We start from the raw sequence: 16,821 nt of genomic DNA, 5'->3' as shown, positions 1-16,821 counted from the left end.
CTAGCCACCACGGGCAGTGCCAGGCCTTCACACTATAGCCTCCCACCTAAGGATTTCAGCGGCATATTATCAAGAACGGCGTTAAATTTATCGCCGCTTTAGCGGCAGGAAACTGCCGCTAAAGTGGCGATAATGAGCTTGATAATATGCCGTAGAGAATTCAAATAGAAGCCCATGTTCACACCAGAACATGGGCTTCTATTGGAATTCACAGGGAAATATTATCAGGACTACAAGCCTCAGTAGTGTTTGCGGCAACGAGGGCCGTCGCCGCACTTCTTGTGCCAAGAGGTGCATAAAACTGACCTTGGCGACCTGCTGCATGGGACTTGCCCAGGCGTGTGCCCGGGCAAAGACCGGACCAAGAGTGGGCCTGTCTGCACCAGTCCACAGCCGGACGAGGCTGGGCTGGACCTGTTCTCTTGTTCCTGTAGTGTAGTGCCTATATTCCCAACAGGCTAGGCGCATTGGAATAATATATCCTATAAATTAGACATGGGACTGGGGTCGACTAGGTCTCTATTGAATATATTAAAGTTAATAGTGAGTGCCAGCTAGCTCAGAGGTCACTAGATACTTTCTCGAATTCACAAGAAGGGATTAGTTTCTGACAACCGCATAAATATGACAACTTTGTTTCCCAAAAATAAGAAATATATCTCTAGAGTCGTGGAAACAATAGATACGTATTTCACTCAGTCAATCGTGCATGCTTCGTTTCAATAGAGTTGTAGAGAAATAGAGAGACAGGCGTTTTCAATAAAAAGGTTTATTGAACAGTCTTCTTTCTCATACAAGAAAAGTGAACTGCTACAATCGTAATGCAGACTGCAAAGTATAATGAGTACAGCGAGAACAATATTATAAAATAATACTGTAAGAGCATTGTATGGTTTCTAAGCCATATATAAATACATACATGAATAACAATGACTAAAAATACTCAACTGGTGTTTCTAAAACACGCCTACCCCAATGTACCTAACCTAAGTCTAGTACGCGGGAAGAAGTAAGTATTGTGTAACATAGGTTTCGTTTTCTTTGCCAAGAATCTATCCAAGATTCCTCTAGGTTCTAATCAGCTCCATACCTTAGTTTAGAATGAAGGAGGTCTGGTAGCTCAGTTTAGGGACTCGATTTCCCAACACCCCGCAAGGGTACCTTTTAAACACTGGAGCTGGATTATCGCCGAGAGAAATGCAGCCTCTGGATCAGTGCGTCTGCTGGAGGGTCAGCTTCCTTTGGCACTTGCCGTAGTGAGCTGCGTCGGGCAAGTAGATAGTCGAACTGCTCCAAACCACTGTGTCTTGCTAGAGCAAGTGAAGGCATATTTATACCTTGAAGGTGTCTAGTTTGATGTAAAGTTGGGTATAATAACGTCAGGAAAGAACCCTAGGGAATAGTAGTTCTTTGTAAAGTACATGAGTTTTTGGACAAATCAATATTGAAGCAAGGGAAGGTCCCTGGCTGCTTAAGCCGATTTTCCAAGAAATCATTGTGACGTTTAGTACGGATGGAAGTAGCCATGACTGTATTTGGTCTGCATGGGCTATGTCTAAATAAGGGATTGATTTCTGTGCCTATATTAGGGCAATGTGAATTGTACCTATATAAGGGCATAAATCGGGAAAAATTCACTCGGAGCTTAAAATGCCACACAACATTCCCTTGACTTTATTTTGTTAAGTGACTTTAAGTGACTATTGATACAATGGGGAAACGAAAGACTGCAGGAGGATCCACGTTACCCATCTCTTGTCCAACTACAACCATTGACAGCATGTTGGAATGGGCAATGGGGATAGTATAGAAAGAAATCACGTTAACTGAGCGGCCATATCCTTGGAATGTGGCCTTAATCAAGGAGCTCGACTTATTAATCAGTCACTGACCGAGTATATAATGACACCATGTCTAACAGGTGCCCAGATACACTTACGATTTTCCCATGCCCTAGTGGAACCGGTGCCTAATTGATCTGATAGCCTAATAGCTCCCTAAAAGTCCCATCAGCATTTTCTCTGACCTGGGGCCAGTAGTTAAAGTTAAAAAGTTTGCTGCCAAGTCTTCTACAGGGTTGAGATGAAATAATGCTACACACCAGGATAAACTCACTACATGGTGTCTTAAGTAGCCCCTGACACAGTCAACGCAGACTATAGATTGCTCTAAAATAGAAATGTTGAACTTTAACACTTTGTGTGAGAAATTGTATGAGAATAGAAGAAAAACTCAAGCCAATTAAGGCACAACTGAGTAATACTGAAAGTAGCGTATCTGATATTTTTCTTAAGTTATCTGGCCTTGAAAAATCTTGACTACTGTTACCATCCTTGCCCAACTCTCTAATGTCTGATAGGGTGGATAACTCATGCCAAATTATTCCATCCAACAGTGCTTCAGCCACCGTTAGTGATTAAATTATAGAGAAATCCAAAGTAGTCAGGAAATTAGGATTATGTGGTGCACAGCTGAAACCCCAAAACCTAACCCACTCATAACCTTCTGTCGCACAAAATACTGGTTATCTCGGCAATAATTTAGTTGATCAAAATTAAGGTTCCCTGTTTTACGGTTTTACATTTTTTTACACACAGAAAACAATGGGCCAGATGTACGACCAAAAAATTGCGCATCACAATTTGCAACTCTTTTGTGAGTCTATTAGCGAGGCGCAATTTCTGATGTACAACAGTGTATTTCACACTGTTTGCAATTCCCAATGAGGTCGCAAATTGCGAGGCTCATTAATATTAATGAGCCTCTCTCAATTTGCAAGCCCATTTGGAATGACAGTGTAGTGTAGTACCCATATTCCCAATAGGTTCTGCGCATTGGAATAATATATCCTATAGATATGATGTAGGACTTAGGTCAGTAGGTCTCTATCGAATATACTAAAATTAATAGTGAGTGCCAGCTAGCTCAGAGGTCACTAGAAACTTTCTCGAATACACAAGAAAGGATTAGTTTCTGACAACCGCATAAACATGACAACTTTGTTTCTCTAGGACTGGAACAAATATCTTCAGAGTCGTGGAAACAATAGATAACTATTTTACTCAGTCAATCGTGCATGCTTCATTTCTACAGAGTTGCAGAGTAATAGTGAGATGGGCGTTTTCAATAAAAGGTTTATAGAACAGTCTTCTTTCTCATGCAAGAGAGGTGAATTACTACAATCATTAGACAGAATGCAAAGTATAATGCGTACAGCGAGAATCGTATTATAAAATAATACTGTAATAGCATTGTATGGTTTCTAAGCCATATAAAAATACATACATAAATAACACAGGCTAAAATACTCAACTGGTGCTTCTAAAATAAGCCTACCCCAATGTACCTAACCTAGGTCTAGTACGAGGGAGGAAGTAAGTATGGTCTTTAGTATAGGTTCGATTTTGCCAAGAATTTGCCAAAGGTTTCTCTAGGTTCTAATCAGCTCCATACCTTAGAATGAAGGAGGTTTGGTATCTCTGTCTCAGGACTCGATTTCCCAACACCCCGCAGGGGGAGTCAGAAACACTGGAGCTGGAATCTCGGCAGAGTAGGACAGCTTCCTGATCAATGGGTCAGCTGGAGAGTCGGCTTTCTTCGGCACATGCTGTAGCGAGCTGCGTCGGGCAAGTAGGTTGTCGAACTGCACCGAACCACACCGTGCTGTATCATAGCAAGTGAAGGTATATTTATACCTTGAAGGTGTTTAGGAATGCCATGTTTGACGTAAAGTTGGGCAGATGAATGTCATGAATGAACCCCTAAGGAATAGATGTTCATTGTAAAATAACTGAGTTCTTGGAGAAATCAATATTCAAGCAAGGGGAAGTCCCTACGGCTTAGGAGTCTGGTTTTTCAAGTAATCCTTGTGACGTTGATGAACGGATGGAAGTAGCCATGCCTGTATTTGGACTGCATGGGCAATGCCTAAATAAGGGCTTGATTTCTATGCCTATAAAAGGGCAACATGAATTGTACCTATATAAGGCATGAATCGGGAAATTCATTCGGAATCTAAAACGCCATACAACACCCACTCCACTTTCTTAGGCGCAACCTCTACTAAATACTAAGTACTAAACATGTATAAGCGTATCTAAAAACTATCTATACAAAAAGTGTTTAAAACCCACCTAAAATACATAAGAAAAAAATGCATTGGTACTGGTTGTACACAAACGAGCATTGGTGCTGTACGCATTTAAAGCAATGTTTCATTCAAAGCATATAGTTGACATTTGTTAATGCTATCTGAATGAGTCATGAAAATATATATTTATGAAATGGCTCATAAATACAGGAGACAAAGGTGCCAAAACCATTCCATGTCAGAATACATATAACTGTTGGTATGAGGACAAGGTCAAATATTGTCTCTGGAAGTTTTTCAAAGAATTTTAGTTCTCTATGAATAGTTCTACTTCAAGCAGATTACTTTGTGCCAAAACGAAAAATACAAATTTGTAAAAAATTATAATCATAGAAAAAAAAGAGTCCCAAAGTTAGAAATTTGTTTTGAAAAAATGAAGGTCGAATTCAGAGTCTCTCAGAACACTGTGAGCCAAATCAAAAGTCAGTGTTTGTGATAGGAGAAAACATCAAGTACCAGATGTAAGTAATTCCCATTAACCGATTCTAAAATACCAAATTTTACCGATTCGGTATTTCAGATTCGGTAAATGGGATGTAGATAAAGATTCGGTACATTTTACTGAATCGGTAATATTCGGTATTACCGATTCGGTAAATACCGAATCCGTATTTACCGATTCGGTATTTACCGACTCGGTAATTCCCATTATGAATGAGAATTACCGATTCGGTATTCGGTATTTACCGAATCGGTAATAGGGGGACCATTTACAAGGGTGGCAGGGTGTCACATTGACACCCTGATGCACCTCTGAATAGTGCATGGGTGCACATGTGGCACGGATATGTCTGCCACATGGCCCTTTAAAAAAGCAAATAATTGCTTTTTTAAAGGTATTCGGTACTTACCACCAACTTGTAGGTGGTGGTAAATAACGAATCCTTAAATGTCAAATGCACTCACTTCAGTGCTCCCGACATTAAGGTTTCGGTAATTTAACGAATCGGTATTTTAAGAATTCGGTAAATTACCAAATCCTTAAATATGGCCCCTACATCTCAGATGCCTAATACCGGTCGGTAACGGTCGAAATTCAGTAATTTTGGCCGTTACCGACCGGTATTGGGCTCCCTACATCTGGCCCCAAATCTTCTAAGTCTGTAAAAACTTGTCTACCATTGTAGGTGAAAGTTGGTTTACCTCGTTTAGAAGATTAACTGCACATAGATGTGAAGCATCACCGTCAGCATTGGTCGCATTAGCAATGTTCGAATCAGAAGGTACCTGTGTGCCTGTTGTTTCTCATGCCTCAACAGTAGCACTTTGCGTCTGTGAGATCTCAATGAATGCAGTCATCCGAATCAGTAGCCGTTGGGGACAACACAGTGCATGGGCCGTTACTGGTTCAAGCAAAGTATCAACATCAGTTGGCATGACTGATGGGAGTGTGAGACATGAGTCTAACACACATTCTTCTCCGCATAGCCGGCAGCGTAGAACAGGTAAGATGCAATCTTGTCAAATTGGTCTGAATGACAGAAACCATGTGGTATTTAATTCTCTTAGATGAGGAAGTCCCAAAATTTGGAAGATACGATCATGACACTTCATCACCAGTAGAGTTGTCTCCATGGAGAACTGGGTGTCGCTGGTGAATTGGCTTGCCATATCGCAGCAGTAGGAGCAAAAATAGTATCCCTGCAGCGAGTCCCAAAATGAGAGGCAATCCGCCAAACACTAAGTGCACAAAGTTTGGAAATATTCCTAGGACTGCTTCAAAAGGTGCCAACTGTCCAGAAAATACGGTCTTAAATACATGTACAATACCACTTGTATCAGACATGTTTAAGATACGATTTACCATTTCTGAGAAATGTACAGGACAGTTTGTAGTTAGTAGGGCATGTATCTCGGCAGAAGTCCTTGCAACTTGTAGATCGTAGGTTTCTTTGCCGAGGTCAATGGCACAGTTTTTTGCAAAAGAATGGCTTTCATTCTGCTCAAAGTATCAATTGGTGTAGTAGAGATGTTCAGTGAAGGCCATAACGGCAACTCCCTGTCTGTCTTGGTCTTTTGAAACAATACTTGCATACAGCAAGTAACCCTGGCTGACACAGTTACTAGATATGATAAACCTGGCAACATTCCACAGCAGCTGTGATCGTTCAACATGAGGTAACTTCCATTGAAAGTTGTCCAAAAATTGGATCAATCACCGCAGCTGGTGAACCTTGCAGGTGGCAGGATAAGTTGTTAGAGGAACCATTGCAGGCCCCGTGTAAGTGTATATCCTGACAAAGGAGAGAACAGCGTAGTGCTTTTTCACAATTTTTACCACTAGGAAACACTTCTCTATCCCCCTCCAACATCTGTGTGTGTACGGTAATTTCCAGGATATCTTGATGTATTCTTTACCTAACCTTTCATATGTACCTGCTGGTATGTGTTTTAAGCAATACTGAAAATGGAAAATTGTAACAAGCAGAGTGATTGTCCCGTTTTTAATCCATTCTGTGGCTGGCTTTTCAGCAACTGTAAATGGCAATCTTTCCAGTTTTTCAATGCTCAGCACCGTATAGTCTGCTTCCCTTTGTGCCAATTTGATCTGTATATCAGTGAGATTAAATTCTGAAAACAGTGACGTAGTATTGATTAAACGCCAAGGCACGTAGCCTGAACGTAGGTTTTGTAATGTCCAGCCCAATAGCATGTTAGAACGTAATTTGAGACTAACCATGTTGCAACATGACCAAGTCCTATTCCATGATGTCTATGGCAGAAGGTTACTATGCTGTCGAAAGAAAATATCCTGGACGACAGAGTCGTTAACCCATTGTCAACCACAGAAAGAGTTTTCTCCAAATTAATACAATCAATTTTTCGTATTTGTTCTGCAGTCTCTGCTTGCGTAATCTTCCATGCTTCATTATAAGCAGCATAGATACCGGCATATATAAAACGTTTATGGCGCGGTGTTCTTGGTCCTAGCAAGAATTCCCTAAGATCAGCGCCATCTTTAAGTAAAGATAAGTGTTGTTTTACATCCTTGAGTGTAGATCTATGTAACCATTCAAGGTACAGTTTCCCTACACTGTATGTTGTTACTATTCCTGGATGCTGTCTTTGAACATATGTCTGGCCTAGTGAATGTGAAACCATGTGTTTGGTTCAGGAATCTATCTTGACAGTTGTTTGTGTCTGTGGGCCAGATTAACATTTTTTTCCAATCTGGATCTGTTCTGTTGTGATGCAAAATAGTATGTACGTTGACCTCCCCCTCTGAAGTGTAACTGCTATCAGGTGTAGGTATGGACGGATTGTTCAGGTCTTTTATCTTGGCTAACCCAAGACAAGACGTTTGTTGGACAGTGTCATTCAAAACCATAATTTGCTCAGGGATGATACAGGCTCTAAACATAGATTCTATTCCCTGTACCTGCCAATCTTTTGTGCTCCAGACAGTTTTTGTGTCAATGTTGTCTTTCCAAAAGTCAAAAACTAGTTTAGACATTTGAGCATAAAAGGTTGCAGAATAAATTTGTTTTGTATTGGTCAACATACTTTTCATTCCTGTTTTGTTTACATTTCTGAAGTAAAATGTTTCAGCATTGGATACATTGAACCCTGAAAAGTATGGAAACTTATTGGCAAACGTTTTTGAGCTACCCCTCGGTGGAGTAGGACAATGTTCTCATTGGTTATACATTAATGCATTACTAGGGTTTGTAGATCTGTGCAAGGAATGATGAAAATAATGATTATAACAATACATTTGTTCATAGTCTGATGAACCTTCCAAATATTCATAAATTGTTTAAACATTGCAGACATTTCTAAGTCTGACAACATATTATTAACAGTCTCGAAGTCCCAATCATCAGAAAAGGTACTAGATGAAACAAAGTCATTTGATGATGTCTTAAATTGATGTAGAATCTTCAACAGCTCCGATGGGCCAAAAATGTCATAGTCAGTTCTGTCCCAAGCTATACCCCCAGGTATAGGAACGGCTGTGATGTTCACTGATGACAAGTCTCTTTGTTCACGATGAGATGATTTGTGTGGCTTGAGGAGTAAGTTGATGTTCTTACTAGCAGTGTCCTTTTTAACATGTCTTCCATTTATCAGCATTCCCATAGTTTTCACCAGAGTCAACCAAATTAGAAGAAAAAGCACACCCAACACAATCCAAAGTTCGATCCATGGTGAAACCAGATAAGTCTTTTCCAGGTGATAAAAAAGGTCTGTAGCTTGTTCTTTCAAAGTTCTTTTTACTGGCGTCGTTTCAGGTTCGCTGGGATCCTCGGAAAATGTATCAAAGTTAATAAAATAGCCAGAGGCAGTTCTGTCAATTGTTGGGATTGCATCAGGATTCGTTGAAATCACTGGAACCACTTTATCACTTGTTACATTTGTTTAGTCAGATGCTAGTTCATTGAAGACAGGCGTTTCTTGACGAACTGTTATTTGGGTTTCAAGAGGTACAAGTTCCATAGCATTGTTGCTTAGTCCTTCATTTCGCACTGCAGATTCCTCAAAGGTGATGATTCTCTTAGTTTGAACCTCTTGGATAGTAGCTAGATTAGGGTGTCTGCTACATTGGCGGAGTCCACTTGGCCTACTGCTTATGATCGGCCACATGATGTGGTTTGACCAGGTCGATGGACACAAACCTGTTCTCCTTTTTACCAGCAAGGGGAGGCAGCAAAACTGTTCTTGATCCGTGGATTGCTAGGACAGGTTCTGGTTGTCTGTAAGAAAGGCCCAAATTCCTTCTTGTATGCAATCTTTTCTCCGACTAGATCCCCAAATTTAGAAATCCAGTCAGGCCTTGCTGGGACGGTTTTCTTCAGTGGTGGTTGGCTTTAGGAACACGTTGCTTTGTTTTGTTCTTATTTCATTTAAGTCCTGTAAAACAGCCAAACGGTTTTTGATATCAAAATGTTTTTGTTCTACCATTGAAGTCTGACAATCGAGGTCCGATACTAACATTCTGGTCCCAAAAAGGACTTCATATGGAGTGATACTCCCTAGAGAACTTCTTGGCAGATTGTTAAGACTACGTTGGACACTTATTAGATGTTTAACCCACCCGTCATCCGAGCCTAATACCCTAGCTGTTATAGATTGCTTTATGTCCCGTTTTTTTCTCTCCACTGCCGAATTTCCCTCAGGATGGAATGGACTAGAGTACCGCAATGCAACGCCAAATTTGGCCATGTCCTCCTTGTAAGCTCGAGAGCTAAATGCAGGACCTGGTCAGAATGTAGCGTGCCGACTGCGTATTTGCCGATAAAGACTTGCAAATCTTTTGTAACAGTTCGAGCATCAGCCAACGCTGAGGCCACATCCAAATGAACCTTGAACAAAAATCCACTGCGACCATGATATATTTATAGTTACAATCCCTTTTTAAGGGTAAACGCAAGCTCATGGTTATCTGAAATCAACAGGGGCGTCTGCGCAGGACGTTTCACAGTAGAGACTTTCATCTTTTGGCATATTTCACATTCCAAAACATAGTTTCTGGTTTGTTTCTTCATGCGTGGCCCCAGTATCTCTGTGTTAATAATGAAACTGTGGCGGAAACACCTGGATGTGCAGAGGCGAGCCCTTCATGTGCTGCTAAGATTAGTACTAATCTATTTTCCATGTTTGGTATTACTCTATCCCCCACTCCAGGGATTCGAGCAAACTGAACATTGTTCGCATCAGTTATGGATGAGTATTTGAGTGGAAACCCTTTAGGTAATGTTTTACCACTGTCTTTGCTTGTGGCATTGACAGCTTGCATTATTTCGCCGTCTATTTTCGTTTTCGAACAAGTGATTGCAGCTACGGAAGCTGTTTGCACAGCTGCCTTTGCGTCTTCATCAGCCAATGAATTCCCTGCAACGTGAACGCCATCACGTTGATGACTCAGCGTATGTATCACATGAGTGTTTTGTAGTCCTTGTCATAACTAAACTACTTGTTCCCAAAGCAGTTTATGCTTGATTGTGCCACCATTTGCATCTTTGTAACCGTTTTGAATCCAGTTTTGCAAGTATTCATTGTAAGATTGAACACAATAATACAAATCACACACTATGAGTGTCTGGAATTCGCGGTCCGTATTTTCAAACGCCATCTTGAATGCTTGTAGTTCAGCTCGCTGAGCTGTACAATCTCCTAGAGATTGTGTTTTAGTGACCATTGGTTGAAATTTTCCATCGCGCCAACGACCTTTAACGATTGCGCACGCCACACTATAGGCTTGTCTGCCCTCCGTAGCGGGTTGAGCTGATCCCTCTGTATAAATTATACATTCATACTGCTCTAGAGGCAGAATTTCAGTAGGCCGAGGACATTCTTGTTCATATTGTAGAAATGCTTGTGTTTTTAAATAAGGATCAAAAACGTATTCAACGTCTGTTGCAGCAAGAGAATTAACCCATTGTATCCATCTTGGGTGTAAAGCTTTAGCATTCGGAATGCTTGCTTTAGTCACTGCTTTTAAGGCAGGTACAGGTTTCACGATCATTATTCACTTAGGGCTCTCTCTTTTGCTACAGCAGTCTCAACCGCTGTCAGAATTTTTTCTGTTGAAGTGAATTTCATTTCTGCTTTCGTGTACAAGTGTGATTTGTAAGCTATTGGTACTTTTTCACCTTCGTTAAAAGTTAAGTACGTGAATCCGCATTGTCCTGGAATGATTCAGATCACCAAGTTGCATATGTTTACGCGTGTTTGCAAATATTTAGTTGCTAACATGTCTGTTTAGAGTGAACACAAAATTTCAGTGTGTTTTTGTGTCCAATTAATTGTTTTAAAATCAGGTTTGATTAGTTCGTGGAGAGGTTTAACCCTTTCTGCGTAGTTTAGAATGTAAGTTCTTCCACAATTCAGGAAACCTAGATCCAATTGTAAGTTTTCCAGCATTTTTGGAGGTTGGAGCAGCGCACATTTGTCTAGAAAGTTGTCTGCCAGGCTTTTGCCTTCACTTGATAACTCATATCCCAGGAAAAGTACGTTGAGGTGGGCAATTCTTGATTTCTTAAAATTGAATTTTTACCCTTCAGAGGCGAAGCCCAGTATAATGGTGTTCACCCTGTTCAAATGCCTATCCAAGTTATTGTCTGTCAGATAGATGTCATCGACATATGATAATGCTTCATCATCGTAAGTTTGTAGTAACTATGTTACCCTTGCTGAAAATAACACAGGATTATTCTTAAATCCATGAGGGAGACGACAGAAGTGACGCTGTGTCCCCATAATTGAGAAAGCGGTCAAATACCTACTTTCTGGTGCAATGTTTTGACCGAAGAAACCGTTAGAAATATCTAATGTTGTTTTATATTTTTTACGCATGTTATTCAATAATGCTGCACTATGTGCATTTTGTACTACAAATGTTTTGCAACAAGAGTTTATCTGTCTGTAATCTAAAACTTGACGATATGTATTGTCTGGTTTGGAGTCAGGAAACAAAGGATTGTTCATTGACGAGGTGCATGTTTCAATCACCCCTTGGTATTCAAGTTGATCTAATATCTCCCTGACATGTTTTTTAGCTTCTTGCTTTAACTGGGTACTGCCTTTGTGCAGTTGGTTGATTTTTTTAACTGGATCTTATGGTGATGAGAATCCTCATCCCATTCTACATGATTTTTATATAATGCAGGAGCTTGAGCAACTGCCCATTTCCTGGCATAGGTATATTTTAAATGAATTGGAAAGAGGTTGGTGAAGGCTGGCATAATGATTTTTTCACCATGTGGTCACTCCCTAACAAATTCTGGTGGCCAGTCTTGTTCAGCTAGAAGAATGTCATAACCCTTAGAAAGTCACTCCCAAAAGAGTGCTCTCACTTTTCTTGGTATGACTCCCTCCATCAGGAGTGTTACTTCATATAACTTATGTGGAGAACTAACCCTGGTATCTGCAGTCTCAACTTGGATGAACTCATTCAAGTCCACTATCTTCATATGATCCTTCAAGTTCTAGCGAGCCATGGTGACTTCTGGTGTGCTGTCCAACATTGTCTGAGCCCATTCCCCATTCTTGAGTTGTGTCCTCAAGATCCTCGACATGTCTGATTTTTAGACATGCTACCTTCTTTTTGGTGAATTGAGGTTTCTTGTTTTTCTGAACGTGTTGATCATCTTTGGACATCACGCGTTCTTCTTTGTGTACTGACCGTCCTCTTCTTTTGCATTTCTGTGACGAAGTCTGAAAGGTACGAGAGGAACGTGTATCAGTATATTGATATCTATCAGATTTTCTCAAATTATCCCTATTCCTGACGTTATACCTCCTTTTGGAGGGCTCCTTTTGAGGAGACCTACCTCTGGTTTGAGAACGCTTCTCTTTAGTAGTTTGTTTAGTATTCTCCCACTTCTTTTTAGAAGGAGTAAGAGTGTTTTTAGTAAAGACCTTTAACTATATAATTCTATTAGATTTTGTATATTCCTAAGTAATTGTTCATCTGACATTGCTTCAATGTCAGGGTCAGGTCTGTAACTGGCTAAAGCCAGACATATTGCTCCTGGCCTACCTAGTGGACAGAGCCTGCTAATGTGATTTATATGTTTTAGGGCGCCTTTAAACCAGAGCGCATGCTCCTGGCAAGTTAGTGGAATTTCAATATCCTTGAAAGGAATGTATTCCATTGGTGGTTCATCTTCTTTGTAGAAGTGAAACACATGGGTTCTTGGATCTGCTTCAGGGAAGACTATCCATGAATAGAATACCTCTGTCTGGTGATATTCATGTGCCTCTATCACAAAAACTGCCCTACCACCTTTTGCTGTTAGGCCATGTTTTATAAGTTTTATAGTGATGGCTTTCCTTAAATTTAGAAGTATGCTTATAGCATCATCATCGGTTTCTTGGAAACCTGAGTAGTTTAAAGCTGCAACGGCTGGATCAGCCGCAGCTCCACCGGCTTCGGTGTTGTCACTATCCGGCATTTTGTTGTTCGAAAGCTTGCAGAACAAGTTTCAAGGAAACAAAGATAAGGTGCACAATATTTTGGAACACTGTATCCTTCAACGTTGAACAAACCAAAAAGCTAATACATAGGATTTTTCGTCCCACTCAGCTATGGAGGATATTATCCTTTTACCCACTCCAGACGTCAATTGGAGTATTTTACGGAAAAAGGGGTCACTGAGAAACGCATGACTGAGTTACTTTAGTATCTAGCGTTAAATTAGTGCCTTACCAAACGTTGGGCGCCATGTAGTGTAGTTCCTATATTCCTGCGCATTGGAATAATATGTCCTATAGATATGACGTAGGACTTAGGTCAGTAGGTCTCTATCGAATATACTAAACCTAATAGTGAGTGCCAGCTAGCTCAGAGGTCACTAGAAACGTTCTTGAATACACAAGAAGGGATTCGTTTCTGACAACCGCATAAACATGACAACTTTGTTTCCCTAGGACTGGAACAAATATCTTCAGAGTCGTGGAAACAATAGATAACTATTTTACTCAGTCAATCGTGCATGCTTCATTTCTACAGAGTTGCAGAGAAATAGTGAGATGGGCGTTTTCAATAAAAGGTTTATTTAACAGTCTTTTTTCTCATGCAAGAGAGGTGAACTACTACAATCGTTAGACAGAATGCCAAGTATAATGCATACAGCGAGAATAGTATTATAAAATAATACTGTAGTAGCATTGCATGGTTCCTAAGCCATATAAAAATACATACATAAATAACACAGGCTAAAATACTCAACTGATGCTTCTAAAATAAGCCTACCCCAATGTACCTAACCTAGGTCTAGTACGAGGGAGGAACTAAGTATGGTATTTAGCGTAGGTTAGTTTTTGCCAAAGGTTTCTCTAGGTTCAAATCAGCTTAATACCTTAGAATCAAGGAGGTTTGGTATCTCTGTCTCGGGACTCAATTTCCCAACACCCCGCAGGGGAAGTCAGAAACACTGGAGCTGGAATCTCCACAGAAGAGGACAGCTTCCTGATCAGTGCGTCAGCTGGAGAGTCGGCTTCCTTCAGCACTTGCTTTAGCGAGCTGTGTCGGGCAAGTAGGTTGTCAAACTGCACCGAACCACACCGTGCTTTGCCATAGCAAGTGAAGGTATAGTTATACCTTGAAGGTGTTTAGGAATGCCAGTTGGGACTCCTTCCCCTTCGTGAGTGGTTTACTACCTACTTGAAGTTGGTGGTAAATTGCTATATTTTTGCGGCCGCAAATGCGGTCGCAAAACACTAGTACTAGTAGTACTAGTAGTAGTAGTCAGGGACTCGCAAAATAGCATTTGCACATGCTATTACCCTTTTTTGCAGCTGCAAACAGGAGGTTCTCCCGTTTGTGGCCGCAAAAAAGGGTTATACATTTGGCCCAATGTATTTTCTGTCTGGTGTTTTTTTAAAGTGGACAAATACAGATAATAGTGCTGCTTTTAAGAGACTCTCCGTGTTGTCTTTCCTATATTATAGCCCAATAGCTGAACAGATGGACAACGTAGGAATTTAAAAAACAGGTTGACCTTTCTTTAATTAACAGCATATGTCAATATACATTTGTGGTATAATGCTAATATTTACCAGTGGATGTATTGTTATGTGATATTTGGCAGCTTAAATAGCTAAAACATGATAAACATCAAAATATGAGTGCACGCCTATCAGTTAAATAAATATGAAAATGTACAGTTTTACAACTTCTTTTATAAGCAAAATACAAAATAAATATGGATAAATACAGATAAAATGGCTCAAAAATAAATATGGATAAATACAGATGTAAATGTTAATAAAACAAATACCTTAAAACCGGGAGCCCTCCTTGTTCAATAAATATAAACGTTGTTTACCCCCAGCATTGTGCCATATGTTTTAGTGCTTGCAGGAGTCCCCCTTTCAAGGAAACCCAAGTAGTGTCATGGTTGGAGGTAGACAACAAGCACAAACATTTCAACAGTCTCCATGTTAACCAGATCGTGATGGTCATGGAGGGTCGGATGGGTAGGCCACTCCATGTAGGACATTGAAGGGGCATGAGTCGTTATACATTTCTTGAGACCTCATATTGCAAGAAACTTGTTCGGTTTGAAGTAGGCTAATAACGTTGTCCACACTAATATCTGTGCACTCCCATTAGGCTATTTTTATGAATGTGCGGGGTGTGGCGTTTTTCACGATCACACAGTCCAAAACACCTTTGGACCACAGTTTGCACTTAATAACAGGTTCGCTGTGCTAAGCAATCTAGAGGGTCCGGATTGACTATGTAATATACAAAATTATAGCAGAGTATTAACACAGCATTCACCTGGGATTCAGGCTCAATGCAATACCATCGTTCCCAGCTCCTCCCACTCCTCCCCCTGGTATCGTTAGGAGTATTGGGGGCCCAGAGTTGCTGATTCCAAGTTGGAATGTGGCTGGTCTTGTAACAAAACTAGCATCACCTGATTGGTTAATGCTTATAAAGCTAATTTATATACTATGTTTCGGAAACCTGATTAGTCACAGTTGATGGGTTTGAATGCTATTGTGTTCTAGCAATACCCTCCTATTTGGGTAGGCAGCAGGTGGTCTGGCCACCTGAGTGAACCTAGTGGCAGGGGGGCTGGGGGTGCCAAGGCATTCTTAACCAACAACAATAGGTGTTGAAATTTGAAATGCATTACTCTTTTTTTATACATGTTTGTAACAATGATTTTAGCAATAGCCTGAATACAAATTTGTTGTATCTATTTACTTTCTGCTCCCCAAAGCTTATCAGCTGACTTCTGCCTGGCAGGAAATGTTATTGTAAGATTGACTTCAGACGGAAGCCCCACATCTAACTGCACTTCAGTGGGTAGGAATAGTACTGGGAAACGTGTTTGGTACTGATACTAGGGGGGCAGAACTGAGGAGCTACTTGGATTCCCATAATTTACTTAATGCAATGGATTTTGCTGGGGCTGCTGGACAAATGATACCCACATATAGAGACACAGGTTGTGCCTTCACAACAGATTATTTCTTTCTTACATCTAACTTTGTTGATTTTGTGTTACTGGGGAAATTGTAATCATCCACTTACTGCCATTACAATACACTTGAGGCAATACTTTTCCTCCCCCATAAGAATACATCGAGAGCAAAGTGTGGAGCCAGTAGTTTACACATAAGTACTGATGGCCAAAGATTGAAATAGAGAGCTGTTGACCCAGCACAGATGTTTCGTATTATAATTAGGAAGAATATAGCTCTGGTTGAAGCCTGCCTAGCTGATATTGATTTGGAACATCAGTTGGTTCAGGTCTTCACCCAATTGTGTTCAAGTATTATGCATTAGTTACTATATCTCCCTTGGGAACCCCCCCTCAAACCCTATGTGGTTTAATCATTATTGTTCTGAGGCCAATCTTAAATTACGTAGGGCACTTACAGGTGGTGGTTCCAGGCAACCTGTGGTAGTTGCATTACATCACAAGGAGTAGAAAGAAGTTATTGCCAGAAGGAAATGGGAATTACTGAAAAATCGGAGGGACTCCTATTTTGCTTCCACACCCTGAAGATGCTGAGGAAGATCTTCAAATGGCTCCCAGAAACCCCAGAACACTGTCACTCACACCCTAGTCAACACAGAGTTGGATTATGATAACACCCTCTATGAATTACCAAGCAACTCACCAATAAATACACACCATTCAAAACTCAGCAGGCAGACACATCCTCAACCTGCCAAACAGAACTCACATTACACCCCACCTTAGTGG

This window comes from Lissotriton helveticus, chromosome 5_1 (assembly GCF_964261635.1).
Source record: "Lissotriton helveticus chromosome 5_1, aLisHel1.1, whole genome shotgun sequence".
NCBI lineage: Eukaryota > Metazoa > Chordata > Amphibia > Caudata > Salamandridae > Lissotriton > Lissotriton helveticus.
This window is presented reverse-complemented; position numbering follows the sequence as displayed.